The sequence below is a fragment of the Crinia signifera genome, chromosome 1 (assembly GCF_055691185.1).
Source record: "Crinia signifera chromosome 1, ASM5569118v1, whole genome shotgun sequence".
Classification (NCBI taxonomy): Eukaryota; Metazoa; Chordata; class Amphibia; order Anura; family Myobatrachidae; genus Crinia; species Crinia signifera.
In genome coordinates, this window is record NC_139217.1 from 253,218,185 (window position 1) to 253,235,832 (window position 17,648).

The window sequence follows — 17,648 nt, forward strand, 5'->3', positions numbered from 1 at the left end:
TACTATTCGAGACAGATTCAGGGATGCCACGCAGCTTGAGGTTATTCCGTCGCGATCTATCTTCCAGGTCTGTCACCTTGTCGCGTAGAGAACGTACCTCCGCCTTTAACTCACCATGAGAGTCCAGCAAACAATTATGCGACCCCACCACCTCCTCCATCTTAGTTTCCAGATGGTTAGTGCGGCCGCCGAGATCGTCAATCGAATGCTGGCAGGCCTGCAGAGTGGTACGGAATTCAGCAGTGACGTCATCTTTAAATTGGGACAGGAGCAGCTTCATTGCACCCACAGTCAGGGCGTCGCCGTCTCCCATGGAAACCACAGACGAAGCTACCGGCGTTGCCACGGGGGACGGGAGTGGAGAGGCCACGGGGGTGGTGGGGGGAACCGCGTCTTTAGATTGTAAGTGTTGGGAGGGCGGTTTAAAAAAGGTGATTTGCGGATTCGGTTTTGGGGTCTTGCTGCGTTTGGACGGCATCTTAGATGATCTAACAGGTTATATGAAGATTCCACTTGTACAAAACTACCCAGCAGAGGGCTCCGCTGTCAGATGCGGGACTAATACATCCCCCTAATTCTGTGAGAAGGTGGGGGGATTCATGCGTGCTAAGTTAGCATGGGCAGGAGTGCCAGCACGTGGGAGAGGTACATACCATAGCCCCAAATGTAGGGCGCTTCTTATTTCCTCAGATTGACCCTGTCACAGTGCGTGGTCTTAGTAATATTTATAGTTATCCTCACTTCTCAGCAATAGGGGTTCTGGACCGTTGAGCGAGGGTGGCAGAGCTAGCAGTGATACTCTATTGAGGTCGGCAGAAAGGTATCATGAATAGGTGCCTCAGTCCCCGCTTCTTTCCCTCTGGGGGGACGTTCAGGGATGGTACCCTTTGGGCTGGGATGTGGTGGGGAGCCCAGGAGTGACTGCAGCAGGAGGGGGGGCCAGGATTGATGCTGGGACAGCCAGCCACCGACCTGACTCAGATCAGGGAGCCTCTGCCTCTCCCAATATGGCCGCTGCACCCAGGCTCCCCTGCTTGTTGGGACTATAGTGCACCTGCCCCAACCAAGATGGCCGCCGCCCGCTGTCTCTCGCCTCCAGTGGGCTCAGATGGAGGGGTGCACTTTTCTACATGTGCTGGTCCACCTTGGGGGCCCCTCAGTGCCGCTCGGAGGCACTCGCTATCTGGTGTGTGGCTGGGGGCAGTGTGGGAGCGCAGCTGCAGCGGCTCCCGGAATCCAAGATGGCCACAGCTATATTTGTATGGAGCCCGGGCGGCTCCTGAGGTGCTTCTTACCTTCAGGTAAGGGGGCTGGAGGGCTAGGTGAGGTCCGGCAGCACCAGGGCTCCCGCTGGGAGGATGGACTGCCTCTGGACGCAGTCTTAGGGCCCGTCCTCCCGCGATCGCAGATGCGGAGATCCGGCGGCGGGTGGGCAGCAAAATCGAGGTCCCGGCTTGCAGGGGGTACTAGGCCACAATCCACAGAGACCAGTGGAAAAGGTCTCCCGACTCCGTGGCCGTTCCCACTCAGGTACCCCAATGTGCAGGGGGCTGCTGTGCTTGTAGGTAAGGGTAAAGTGGGCCAGGTGAGGGTATTTTGGGATTGTTTTGTGGGCTAGGGAACCGGAGCTCTGGGTGAGTGCTGCTTACTCCTTCCCTGGTCAGGCCACGCCCCCGCTCTGGTTTTATTGTTGATAGCTGACCTTACTTCTTTGTCCAACCATGGTGGCTTTTTTTTGTTGAATTTACCTTTAGTTACTTTAGGAATGTATTCAATAGTTAATGAATCAAGCATCTTTTTTAGAGTATCCCACATTTCCTCTGCATTTTTTCCCTCCATAACCGTTTCCCACCCAATTCCTGTTAGGGCTTCCCTGAATAATTCAAAGTTTGCTTTTCTGAAGTTTAGTATTTTTGCAGATCCTTTTTGATGTAATTTACTGAAGTTGATTTCCAGTGAAACCATATTGTGATCACTGTTCCCTAATTGTTCAATTACTTTTGTGTTTGAAACTAAGTCTGTGTTATTTGTTAATACTAAGTCCAAGAGTGCCTCATCACGAGTTGGAGTTTCTACCGTTTGTGTAATAAACTGGTCTTTAAGTAAGCTTAAGAACCCATTGCTTCTTGCTGATTTACCTGTTTCGTTTTCCCAATCAATGTCGGGTAAATTAAAATCCCGCATAATTAATACCTGACCCTGATTTGATGCTTGTTTGATTTGGTTTAAAAGAAGAGACTCTTCCCTTTTGTTTATATTTGGTGGTCTATAGCATACCCCTATTATAAATTTGTTTTTTGTTTTTTTATTATTGTCGGTTATCTCTGCCCACACTGTCTCCGAGTTGTCGTCTTCCAGGTCTGTGCTCATATTTTTCTCACATGATGTTAAGTTATTATTTACATATAGGCACACACCCCCGCCTCTTCTATTTTCCCTGTCTTTCCTGTAGAGTGTATAACCCTACATGTTTAATGCCCAGTCATGCGACTCATTACACCATGTTTCTGTAATACCAATGATGTCGTAGTCGTCCCTACTGATCACCGTTTCTAGCTCCCCGATTTTACTCACTAAGCTTCTTGCATTAGCCAGTAAGCATTTTAATTTATGTTTATTTTTAGATATGGCTCTAATATTGTGATTAGTTTCACCCCAGGACCCATTTGAATTCTTTACTAGCTTTCTCTTTCCCCTCTCCCCTTCAATAGACTCTCTACAGGCCTCCCCACCATGCACACTGCCTGCCCTCTTTCTCTTCCTCTGTCATTCCCTCCTTCCCGTATACTAAGATCATCTGTACCTAAGAACTGTAATGGGGTAACGTGACTGTTACAACATAACATTTTATTACATGACATTCCTGATGCACCCTGAGAGTTACCCCCGATTATACCCTTGTTATGTCCCAGGACTTTGTCTATGTCTCCGTCCCCCCCCCCATCTCCTTCCCCCATATGATTCCTGATCCCAGTCCGGCTTCTCTCCCTGATGGTCCCATAATGTCTTGCTGCCCCCACCCCCCCGTCGCCTAGTTTAAGCTAGATGTTCAGCTGTTATGTATCTACATTGTTTGTATAATACCTATATAGTATCTGTGCAGCACTGTTCCTATGAAAAGGAAACTATGCATAATGTCACCCCTTGATGAAGTCACATTGACGAAACGCGTTGGGTGATCTTTCCTCCTACCATTATCTAAGATAAGCACCTTTATTGATTTTATCAATAATCTAGTCTTTTATTATAAGTTTATTTTATACAAAATTGTTTTTATCTTATGTTCTCATAACTTTATGTTCTTTTTATACCAATTTGTCATCCAATAAATTTATATATTTTATATTTTATATATATATATATATATATATATATATTATAATTTTTTATATATATAGTCGCATTTTACAATAATTAGTCGCCGACATTTTTATACATTGCTTTTTATGTTTGTTTAAGTAACGTACCATTATTTTTATTTAAAGATTGGCTGACACCCTATACAACTAAGGGAATATTATTGTTTGTAATACTATCTAAGCACAAGTGGCGCCGTTCATCCAAAATATATATGCATAGTGTTTGTTTAGTTCTTTGAAGTGCTGTTCAAACCAGCGTGGCAATCAGATTTCTTGTGTCATCCTCACTACTGCTAAACATGTGCTCAGAGTTAAGTAGTGCTGTGGCAAATTAATACACTTTACCAAGGGACTATAGAGCCTGTGTGATGTCCTAGATTGTAGCTAATAAATATGTAATACATAAGAGTAATCTGTTCTGGGAGCTCATATCAAGCTTTTACACATTAGATTATCTCTATTAATAAGCGAGTGATAATGACCTATTAAAAAATAAGTAATTACAGTTGCCATTAAGTTTTTGTCCCTTGACACAGCCACATCCTCATAAGATTCAAACAACCGACATATAAACATCTATTCACAGTTATAGTAAGACATTGAAATGTTTCTAAGTGGAATATAAATAGTATTTTAATCATACCTTCCAACACGTTTCATGTGTGTAGAATACACAAGGTATTTTTCACATTTTTCCCACTGAGGGGTAGATTTATTAAACTCGGTGAAGTGATAAAAGTGTCTATTTTTTATCACCGGCCAATCAGCTCCTACCTGTTATTTTTCAAACCAAGCCTGCAACTTCACAGTTAGGAGCTGATTGGCCAGTGATAATAACCAGGCACTTTATCACTTCTCCGAGCTTAATAAATCTGCCCCTCAGAGTTTCTTATGGAATGAACCTTAACTAAATTAAACAATTTATGTTTCATTACCTTTAACATGAATTATTTAATTTGGAATGGGTGATGCTGAAATTAGTATATTTATTGGAAAATAACATAATTTTCCATGCTGTCACCGAATACAAATACGTCTTGTTCAAATGTTATAATTGGAGTAGAATATCTGGGTGAGTAAACAAGCACATTTTTAAAAATAATAATTTTACCTCTTATTTAGTGTACCGTACAGTATACCACGGGTACTCAAACTCAGGCTGATATTAAATTACCATTAAAAATTCATCGGGTTTATTCTCCTGATGTTTTGCCATTTTTCAGATGAAAACACATGATTTCAGTGAAATCAGTGTTTTTTATGCAAAAAAAGCCCACTTCGGACCTAAACTAGGCCATTTTTAGGGACTTTGCTTCGCCTGCTGGAGGCTAATATAATAGCCCTGGCGATGAAATTACCCCGATCACTGATCGGAGGTAATTGAATATCGGTCTTCGTCCTGAGGTCCAAAAACAATTCTGTTTTTTAAGGTCTCACAGAATTAAAAGTGTGGATCTTTTAAAATGTGTCAGTAAGTAATGAATTCACAAGTACACCTGCAAGGTCAGGGGTGGATCAAGCCTTTGGGGGCCCTGGGTCACTTTAGACATGGGGCCCCCTCCCACTAGTCATTACTGGCCACAAACTGCACAGGAGAATATTACACTGTATATATATATATATATATATATATATATATACATACAGTATATATATATATGTATATATATATACATACAGTATATATATATATATATATATATATATATATATATCACCCAACTGCCTCGTGGGGCAGCTTCAGCAGCACTTCGGTATGAGTAAAGAATAATGAATAGCAGACTCAGCTATACTGCAACGTTTCGAAATTTATTCGTCATCAGGCATAAAAAATACAAACATCGCTCACCTTATATCCCCATCTCCCACGTGAACCGCACCTATCGGGTTTGCCGGGAGCGGACCATCCCACATATCCGCATCACTTCCGGTCCGGTCGTCCAGGAGATGTGTCAACAACACTAACCTCTCCCGGATACCTGAACCAGCCTATGATGAGTCACTTCCGCCTGGGTTACCACGGAGACGCGGCATCGCTGCCCGTCTGTCTCCTGGATACCCATTTAGCAAGTGACATCGGTTATGGTCAAAAGTCCGTTACCGCGCTGACCCGGATAGTGGTATAAACAACATATAAATTAAAACACCAGGCTGAGGTTAACCCCGCTACTGCATGGACCTCCATATATAATGCAGATCAATTAAACATATTATACAGGTATTTTGACCACAATTGCTATACAATCAGCAGAACATACACTATACAGAATGCATCATCACTCAATAGTTCTGTAAAAAATGCACAAGACTGAATGAATTCCACAGACCCCAATGTATCCCCCAAATCTCAATGAAAATAATAATAAAAAATAAACTAAAAATAAAATTAAAAATAAAAATAGAAATAGACAGAAAAATAAAAAGAAACAAAATGAACAAATATTACAAATATTACAAATATTACAAAAAAGCATGAAGCCCAAGGTGATCATTCAATCCATTTGGAGACATGGTATTTAATCTGAAGATCCAACGTGACTCACATTGGAGTAAAGCTAGCGACCTGTTACCTCCTCTCAATCTTGCTGGTACATGATCAATAATCATATAACGAAAATTTGCCATGCTGTGGCCAGCCTGGGCAAAATGTCTTGCCACAGGCTGGTCACTGGTACCTGTCAGTAGTGCAGCACGAATTGCTGTACGATGGCCTGCCATTCGCACACGAAGGGTACAGTCGGTCTTCCCAACATAATGCAATCCACAGGGACACGAAATAAGGTATATGATAAATCTTGTAGTACATGTGACCCTGTGTCTAATTTTATAGCGTTTGCCACTAAAGGGGTGGCAAAAGCTGTCACCAACAGTGAGGCTACGGCAGGTCAAACAATTGAGACACCTATAGCAGCCGTTACGGCGTCCCAAGAAGCCAGAGGATTCTGTAACAGGTGGTGGGGTGATGTCCGTCCGGACCACCCAATCGCGTACATTTCTCCCTCTAGTGTAACAAGACATTATTTTAGTGTCAGCTAAACCCAAGTCCCTATCAGTACTCACAAGGGGCCAGTGATGTTTAGCTATGGTGGAGATCTGGTTACTCAATGGATTGAAATGATTAACCCAGGGCATTTTTTTAGGACCAGGTGTGGTTTCTTTAGTTTTAGTTTTAAGTAAAGATAAACGTGGAATGGCCAATGCCTTAACCTTAGCTGCATTCAGTGTGTCTATGTCATATCCACGGATAAGAAAATTTCTGATCATGCCATCAATTTCATTGCTTGCTTGTTGAGGATCGCTACATATCCTGCAGGCCCTCAAAAACTGGGAAAAAGGTAGGCCAAATTTAAGTGGCCTGGGATGAAAACTCTGTGCATGCAGGATAGTATTGCGATCTGTACTTTTTTTATACAACGTCGTGGATAGAACACCATTTCTTAAAGACACAGTAACGTCCAAAAAATTGACAAAAGAATGATCTATAGTCGAAGTCAATTTAAGTGGACTAGCTGAAAGATTGTGGCCCTCTATAAAATCATGGAATCGCTGTTCAGTACCAGTCCATATCAGAAAAATATCATCGATGTATCTGGCATAGAAGTAAATCATACCAGATACATCGGACTTGAAAAAAATCTCTTCTTCCGCTTCGAACATATACGCGTTGGCGTACGATGGGGCCACATTGGACCCCATCGCACAGCCAGAGCGTTGGAGAAAAAATTTGCCGTTGTGTATGAAATAATTATGAGTCAAAATTATTTCCAATAAATCGCAAAAAAAATCTACAGATGGACCCACATAATATGGACTGGTACTGATCAGCGATCTCACTGCAGAGATCCCCTCCCCGTTGGGGATAACAGTGTAAAGGCTGGATACGTCTATACTACATAAATAACTATTAGCAGGAATATTTTGAATAGCCATGATCTTATTAATAAACATCGTCGTATCCAAAAGGTATTTAGGATGCCGTACTATGCACGGCTGTAGCATGGCATCCAAAAACACCGCACTGTTCTGAAACAGTGAATTGACTGCCGCAATAATGGGCCTGCCAGGAGGGGCGGTGGCATGCTTATGGATCTTGGGGAGGGTATACATGACCGGAGTTACCGGCCATGCAGGTGTTAATGCCTCTCCCAAGTCCTTGCCAATCACACCCTCCCTGACAGCCCGAGATATTCTGGCAGTCAAGATTTTAGAAAATCTTGCAGTGGGATCGCTAGATAGAGGTTGATACACACCATCATCAGATAATTGCCGATCAATCTCGGCAATATAAGTACTCATATTGCCGAGATTGATCGGCAATTATCTGATGATGGTGTGTATCAACCTCTATCTAGCGATCCCACTGCAAGATTTTCTAAAATCTTGACTGCCAGAATATCTCGGGCTGTCAGGGAGGGTGTGATTGGCAAGGACTTGGGAGAGGCATTAACACCTGCATGGCCGGTAACTCCGGTCATGTATACCCTCCCCAAGATCCATAAGCATGCCACCGCCCCTCCTGGCAGGCCCATTATTGCGGCAGTCAATTCACTGTTTCAGAACAGTGCGGTGTTTTTGGATGCCATGCTACAGCCGTGCATAGTACGGCATCCTAAATACCTTTTGGATACGACGATGTTTATTAATAAGATCATGGCTATTCAAAATATTCCTGCTAATAGTTATTTATGTAGTATAGACGTATCCAGCCTTTACACTGTTATCCCCAACGGGGAGGGGATCTCTGCAGTGAGATCGCTGATCAGTACCAGTCCATATTATGTGGGTCCATCTGTAGATTTTTTTTGCGATTTATTGGAAATAATTTTGACTCATAATTATTTCATACACAACGGCAAATTTTTTCTCCAACGCTCTGGCTGTGCGATGGGGTCCAATGTGGCCCCATCGTACGCCAACGCGTATATGTTCGAAGCGGAAGAAGAGATTTTTTTCAAGTCCGATGTATCTGGTATGATTTACTTCTATGCCAGATACATCGATGATATTTTTCTGATATGGACTGGTACTGAACAGCGATTCCATGATTTTATAGAGGGCCACAATCTTTCAGCTAGTCCACTTAAATTGACTTCGACTATAGATCATTCTTTTGTCAATTTTTTGGACGTTACTGTGTCTTTAAGAAATGGTGTTCTATCCACGACGTTGTATAAAAAAAGTACAGATCGCAATACTATCCTGCATGCACAGAGTTTTCATCCCAGGCCACTTAAATTTGGCCTACCTTTTTCCCAGTTTTTGAGGGCCTGCAGGATATGTAGCGATCCTCAACAAGCAAGCAATGAAATTGATGGCATGATCAGAAATTTTCTTATCCGTGGATATGACATAGACACACTGAATGCAGCTAAGGTTAAGGCATTGGCCATTCCACGTTTATCTTTACTTAAAACTAAAACTAAAGAAACCACACCTGGTCCTAAAAAAATGCCCTGGGTTAATCATTTCAATCCATTGAGTAACCAGATCTCCACCATAGCTAAACATCACTGGCCCCTTGTGAGTACTGATAGGGACTTGGGTTTAGCTGACACTAAAATAATGTCTTGTTACACTAGAGGGAGAAATGTACGCGATTGGGTGGTCCGGACGGACATCACCCCACCACCTGTTACAGAATCCTCTGGCTTCTTGGGACGCCGTAACGGCTGCTATAGGTGTCTCAATTGTTTGACCTGCCGTAGCCTCAATGTTGGTGACAGCTTTTGCCACCCCTTTAGTGGCAAACGCTATAAAATTAGACACAGGGTCACATGTACTACAAGATTTATCATATACCTTATTTCGTGTCCCTGTGGATTGCATTATGTTGGGAAGACCGACTGTACCCTTCGTGTGCGAATGGCAGGCCATCGTACAGCAATTCGTGCTGCACTACTGACAGGTACCAGTGACCAGCCTGTGGCAAGACATTTTGCCCAGGCTGGCCACAGCATGGCAAATTTTCGTTATATGATTATTGATCATGTACCAGCAAGATTGAGAGGAGGTAACAGGTCGCTAGCTTTACTCCAATGTGAGTCACGTTGGATCTTCAGATTAAATACCATGTCTCCAAATGGATTGAATGATCACCTTGGGCTTCATGCTTTTTTGTAATATTTGTAATATTTGTAATATTTGTTCATTTTGTTTCTTTTTATTTTTCTGTCTATTTCTATTTTTATTTTTAATTTTATTTTTAGTTTATTTTTTATTATTATTTTCATTGAGATTTGGGGGATACATTGGGGTCTGTGGAATTCATTCAGTCTTGTGCATTTTTTACAGAACTATTGAGTGATGATGCATTCTGTATAGTGTATGTTCTGCTGATTGTATAGCAATTGTGGTCAAAATACCTGTATAATATGTTTAATTGATCTGCATTATATATGGAGGTCCATGCAGTAGCGGGGTTAACCTCAGCCTGATGTTTTAATTTATATGTTGTTTATACCACTATCCAGGTCAGCGCGGTAACGGACTTTTGACCATAACCGATGTCACTTGCTAAATGGGTATCCAGGAGACAGACGGGCAGCGATGCCACGTCTCCGTGGTAACCCAGGCGGAAGTGACTCATCATAGGCTGGTTCAGGTATCCGGGAGAGGTTAGTGTTGTTGACACATCTCCTGGACGACCGGACCGGAAGTGATGCGGATATGTGGGATGGTCCGCTCCCGGCAAACCCGATAGGTGCGGTTCACGTGGGAGATGGGGATATAAGGTGAGCGATGTTTGTATTTTTTATGCCTGATGACGAATAAATTTCGAAACGTTGCAGTATAGCTGAGTCTGCTATTCATTATTCTTTACTCATACCGAAGTGCTGCTGAAGCTGCCCCACGAGGCAGTTGGGTGATATATTTTGGAGTTCCCTGCGAGGAGGTCCTACAGCTGGCACCGGGACAGTGTACCTGTAAGCTGGGAGTGCACAGCAACAAGGACGCTATATATATATATATATATATATATATATATATATATATATATATATGAGACACTTACCCCCTCAGAGAAAGGATGGATCCGGCACACGGTAGTATAGGTGAAGAAAGAGGTTTATTAAGAGTGCAACATTGTACTAAGTGACAGCTGCTGACCTGACAGCCGTTTCAACTGCTGGGTGCAGTTTTCATCAGAGGTGAGGCACAGTAGTACCTCTGATGAAAACTGCACCCAGCAGTTGAAACGGCTGTCAGGTCAGCAGCTGTCACTTAGTGCAATGATGCACTCTTAATAAACCTCTCTTTCTTCACCTATGTGCCGGATGTGCCGGATCCATCCTTTCTCTGAGGGGGTAAGTGTCTCTTATTGCTCTATTATGTTCCTGGCACCGGACTTTTATTGAAGCCACGAGTGCCAACCCGATACACCCACTTACCTATATATATATATATATATATATATATATATATATATATATATATATATATACTGGGTTGCGGCGGCACTCGTAATTTAGAATAAAGACACCAGGAGACTGGAAATAGTTCCCAACGTTTCAAAGCCGGTGCAGATTTTTTTATCAAGGCTTTATTTTCTGCACCGGCTTTGAAACGTTGGGAACTATTTCCAGTCTCCTGGTGTCTTTATACTAAATTACGAGTGCTGCCGCAACCCAGTCTACATATTCCCCGGGGGCATCCCGGTCCTTTAGCGTGGGGCACCGTCTCGTAGTCATACATCATCCCTTCACAAGCATTGGGAGTGCTGCTCCATCCAGCAACTATATGTAGATATATGAATAGAAACCAAAGTGTGACGTTTTATTGTTACCTATGAAGTCCGTATGAGAGCCGCCCAAATTCTGCTGGTTATATATATATATATATATATATATATATATATATATATAAAGAGAAAAGTTTCAGAGGGCGCTAAAGTATTGAACAATGGTGATATTCAAAGATATTTAATACATAAAGACAGTATAACATGACATAAAAATGCTCGATGGGCTTATACAATTCACAGATATAAACTTGATATAATTATAGACTTGCTCTTATAATAACTATTGCCTCTATTTTCTATTGTATATTTTTTGTATTTGATATTACATTTGATTTATTTGTGTTTTTTTTTTTATTATATTCATTATGTATTATAAATATATGTAATTAATTTAGCCACCAGCTTTATCCAATAGATATGTTAGCTGGTATTTCTACGCTCCTCTGAGCATATATCTTATCCCTTGAAGAACCATTGTTTGTGGTATGTAAGATTTCTCTTCTTTTATGAATAATCAATTGTTCTATAAAAATTTTGTTTATATTATCCATATATATTGTACAATTGAGATCCGTATACTAATCTGTCACAGGACATTCCCCCAATTTCATATTGGATATTCCATTACGGGACTGCATAAGTGATTATATATATCTAACAGTGATTAGGTATGTCAAATAACCATACCCTCCATAAACTTAATTACACATCCAATAGGATCTATCACAATTCCAACTGTGACTGTCTGTTGGTATTTAGAATTAATTCCACTATGGAGAAATTGGTATAGCCTTTCTCCTCTTCCTCCTTTTTTTCCTCGACCTGTTTGTGTTCACGATTGTGCCTTTTAATACAGACGTTTTATTTGTTCAACCAATGGGCCTTATTCAGATCTGATCGCAGTACAAATTTGTTTGGAAAATGGGCAAAACCATGTGCACTGCAGGTGGGGCAGATGTAACATGTGCAGAGAGAGTTAGATTTGTGTGAGTTATTTTGTTTCTGTGCAGGGTAAATACTGGCTGCATTATTTTTACACTGCAATTTAGATTTCATTTTCAGCACACCCCACCCAAATCTAACTCTCTCTGCGCATGTTACGTCTGCCCCACCTGCAGTGCACATGGTTTTGCCCATTTTCCAAACAAATGTGTACTGAGCTCAGATCTGAATAAGGCCCAATATTTTCTGTTTTATTCATATCATTGTATCATGATTTTCAGTGCAAATTTTGTCAAATCAAAATGGTGTATCTGTGCCCCTGAGGAAGTAATGATAATGACGAAATGCGTTGGTTTTCTGCATCAACTTGACGACCATTTCTACCAAATACCTAAAGAGGGATTTAGATCTGTGAATTGCATACGCCCATCGGGCATTGTTATGTCATTTTATACTGTCTTTTGTATTAGATATCTTTGAATATCACCATTGTTCAATACTTCAGCGCCCTCTGAAACTTTTCTCTTTCCATACCTAAACACTAGATTCCGTCTAACAGGGGATCCTTCAGAGGTGCTGCTTTAAATTGTTGGAGCGTGATTGGGGTTCTTCCTATATTATATATATATATATATATATATATATATATCAAAGCAGAATCTCCAATATGCGCTAATACAATAAAATAAATGGTCGCTGTAGACACTTAGTTCCCCACTAGTAGGAACTAACTTTACACAAACACACCAACAATAGTGTCTTCAGCGTCCTTACACTGTGTGATGTCATACACAATAATAAATGGATAAAACCAATAAATGAAATTAAGAACAGAGAACACTTGTAGCTTCTTGTTTCTTGTGGAATAGTTTTCTTTTTATTTTCACAGAGCTTTAAAACAGAACCCGACGCGTTTCGTCTCACTTGGAGACTTCATCAGGGGTTTTTTCTCTATAAAATACATAGTATACAATTTTTTAGACATCACAGAGTATATACAAAAAACAATTAAAAATTTAAATATACAAAGTAATTTACACCCAATTCATATGCAATTCATGGGGTTTTTCTTTTTTCAATTTTCAAAGGGGATGGGGGGAACAGATGATATACAATATGGAATTCAAAAAATGGAATTCAAAAATTGGGATGTTCAGTACATACCTTCTAAACATTAAACGCCCAATTAGGCTCTAAGAGATAGTTGTTTTTACTGGACGAGGAAGCGACTAAATTTAATCCTTTAGTGCTATTGTATGCCTATTAGGATCATAAAAAGAATATTGGTATTCTTTAATACAACACTGATCTTATAATATTTTTTATTATTAATTATTAATTTAAGGGGTGGAACATTCATAGATGTATAGACACACATACCTTGGTTTATAATAATAGGACGAAAACCGTCTTTGGGTGCTACTGCACCTGTATACTGAAGGATCTATATACTGTAAGGCTGTTCCAGTACCTAATTATAAAGGATTTTGATTTTAATTCACTGGAATATGGCCTTAATTCACATTAGAAACATAGTAGTGTGTAATTTGAATTTATTATAAATAATATTATAAATAATATAACATATAAAGAGCACTTACTCAGAAATATTCATAGTCCCGAATAGGCACTCTGTTGATTTCCAACCAAATTCTTAATAAATGAACTCAGCAAAAGCAGGCAGAATTTAGGAGATATTCCTAATAGTCAAAAATTACAAAGTCACGTTTTTAGCCCAAGTCAACCTCAATAACCTCCACAAAGCAGTCATATTAAAAAGTAATGACTTACCCAATTGTAATCCTGAATGTGTGTGCTCTCTGAGGTCCAGCCAGCAAGTGAAAGAGTCTGGTGGCTGATCTCTATATATAGGGACGTAGGTGTGATGTCATATCCTGTTTAATGTTAATTCCCAATATTTTTAAAAAAACAACTTTTTAACCTTTTTAAACTTCATAGGGATGTGTTTTTAATTAGATAATTAGATTAAAGTGTTCATGACGTGAATACTTGTGTAATATAAATGAATTTCAATGAATTTCTTAAATACATTATTTTGATATCCCATAATGCAATGCGCCGTACATTGCGTTATCTGTAATAAACTAACTTGCCCAGCAATATACACACTCCATGCCCATAGGCAATGAAGCCTGCGGTTGGCCTTCTCCGGTTACCTGTTTTTCATAACAGGATTTTGTATTCAAACGAAGATAAGTAACAGAATAGCGGCGTGCGTTCCACTCGAGCCGCTTGTGGAACGCACCGCCATTTTACCCGGAAATAGGGTTAGACTCGTAGCTATAGTAGCAGCGTGTGTCTCACCACGCTCACAGTGGACCGCAACGCATGTCTGGGCGCTTAGCGTTGCGGTCCACTGTGAGCGGGGTGAGACGCACGCTGCTACTATAGCTACGAGTCTAACCCTATTTCCGGGTAAAATGGCGGTGCGTTCCACAAGCGGCTCGAGTGGAACGCATGCCGCTATTCTATTACTTATCTTCGTTTGAATACAAAATCCTGTTATGAAAAACAGGTAACCGGAGAAGGCCAACCGCAGGCTTCATTGCCTATGGGCATGGAGTGTGTATATTGCTGGGCAAGTTAGTTTATTACAGATAACGCAATGTACGGCGCATTGCATTATGGGATATCAAAATAATGTATTTAAGAAATTCATTGAAATTCATTTATATTACACAAGTATTCACGTCATGAACACTTTAATCTAATTATCTAATTAAAAACACATCCCTATGAAGTTTAAAAAGGTTAAAAAGTTGTTTTTTTTAAAAATATTGGGAATTAACATTAAACAGGATATGACATCACACCTACCTCCCTATATATAGAGATCAGCCACCAGACTCTTTCACTTGCTGGCTGGACCTCAGAGAGCACACACATTCAGGATTACAATTGGGTAAGTCATTACTTTTTAATATGACTGCTTTGTGGAGGTTATTGAGGTTGACTTGGGCTAAAAACGTGACTTTGTAATTTTTGACTATTAGGAATATCTCCTAAATTCTGCCTGCTTTTGCTGAGTTCATTTATTAAGAATTTGGTTGGAAATCAACAGAGTGCCTATTCGGGACTATAAATATTTCTGAGTAAGTGCTCTTTATATGTTATATTATTTATAATATTATTTATAATAAATTCAAATTACACACTACTATGTTTCTAATGTGAATTAAGGCCATATTCCAGTGAATTAAAATCAAAATCCTTTATAATTAGGTACTGGAACAGCCTTACAGTATATAGATCCTTCAGTATACAGGTGCAGTAGCACCCAAAGACGGTTTTCGTCCTATTATTATAAACCAAGGTATGTGTGTCTATACATCTATGAATGTTCCACCCCTTAAATTAATAATTAATAATAAAAAATATTATAAGATTAGTGTTGTATTAAGGAATACCAATATTCTTTTTATGATCCTAATAGGCATACAATAGCACTAAAGGATTAAACTTAGTCGCTTCCTCGTCCAGTAAAAACAACTATCTCTCAGAGCCTAATTGGGCGTTTAATGTTTAGAAGGTATGTACTGAACATCCCAATTTTTGAATTCCATTTTTTGAATTCCATATTGTATATCATCTGTTCCCCCCATCCCCTTTGAAAATTGAAAAAAGAAAAACCCCATGAATTGCATATGAATTGGGTGTAAATTACTTTGTATATTTAAATTTTTAATTGTTTTTTGTATATACTCTGTGATGTCTAAAAAATTGTATACTATGTATTTTATAGAGAAAAAACCCCTGATGAAGTCTCCAAGTGAGACGAAACGCGTCGGGTTCTGTTTTAAAGCTCTGTGAAAATAAAAAGAAAACTATTCCACAAGAAACAAGAAGCTACAAGTGTTCTCTGTTCTTAATTTCATTTATTGGTTTTATCCATTTATTATTGTGTATGACATCACACAGTGTAAGGATGCTGAAGACACTATTGTTGGTGTGTTTATATATATATATATATATATATATATATATATATATATATATATATAAAACAGGGTCCCACCTTCCCACAGGTAGCTGGAACATACACGTCACTGCAGCTTGTAGAATTTCAAAAGGTTGCCTTATTGACCGAGGTCAATAAAGCAACCTTTTAAAATTCTACAAGCTGCAGTGACGTGTATGTTCCAGCTACCTGTGGGAAGGTGGGACCCTGTTTTTTATACATCTCTACAAAGGCACGCAGCAACGTTGCTTCTTCGTGGGGAGTGCCGGTCCAGGTCTGGATATATATATATATATATATACCACATGAAAATCCTGTGTTTGTCCCTCTGTATATCACTCTGTAGGAAACCTCACAGGCTCACTGCTGTCTCTGATTAAAAACCCTCCCATGACAAGGCCGCTGCTGCTAGGCCTGAGAAGCATGTGATGAGCTCCATCAATCAGAGCTCAGCACAAGCTTCTCAGCCTCAGACCTCTTGTGCAAAGTCTCATGGGTCGACACCCATTAATGCACTGCACACTTGTGCAGTCAGTGTGCCTTGGCCCCATTCAGCCCCATTAAGCATTGTCACATTGGCAGATAGGTGTAGCTGCAGCACTACCCCACTCCCATGCACAAAACATTTAGCTAAAAAAATAAAATAAAATATATAAAAAAAATACATGCTGGCCACAGAGGGCCCTAGATAGAGGGGGGCCCAGGGGTACTGACCCCTTGGGACCCCCTTTAATCCAGCCCTGTGCAAGGTGACCTGATACTGAATTTAAGATCTGCTGACATATACAGTACTATGAATCATACATATTCTTGAATCAGATATGTGTTTGCTACTAGTATATTTTGTTGTTGCATTGCTTCCATAAATAAAAGTAATTAATAACTGTCCACATCCTGTTTCCCCTCAGGCACTTCCAGATCTTAGTGGTACTTTGTTCTTACAATCATGAAAGGATGAAGGAATAAAGATCTACTAAGCTTCTGCCAATAACAATGGGAAAAAGTGTAGCATACTCACATGATACAGGCTAATTTAATGCAATATACATACAGTATCATAAAAGTGTAATTGTGAGACAGGGTATTATAACTTATATTGAATCCACTTATTGTGTACAGTTATTACGGGGAATATGTTATGAGTTCATGAACAATTCTGGATTAAGGGAGGGGTGGCACCAGAGTGAAAGAAATAAGGACCAGATGTATCAATCTTCAAAAGTGATAAAATGGAGAGTGATTCACAGCCAGCCAATACTCTCCTACCTGCCATGTTACAGGCTGGGTTTAAAAAAAGACAGGTAGGAGCTGATTGGCTGGTTGTTTATCACTCTGCACTTTATCACTTTTTGAACCTTAATACATCTGGCCTTGAGTACCCTAAAACCTGGCTCCAACCCTGTGTTCAGTGTCCTGGGTTGGGGGTATAAATACATTTAAATACATTTAAATTTGAAGTGTTTATAATGCATCAAATCATATGAAGAGATAACAAGTTAATTTAACTTTATGGTTTCAGTACCTCTAGTGCAATTTTTCCCAAAATCCAGTCCTCAGGGGGATACGGTCATTTGGTCTACAGCATGTTGGTCGACAAGCATTGGGTCGACACTGTTAGGTCAACATG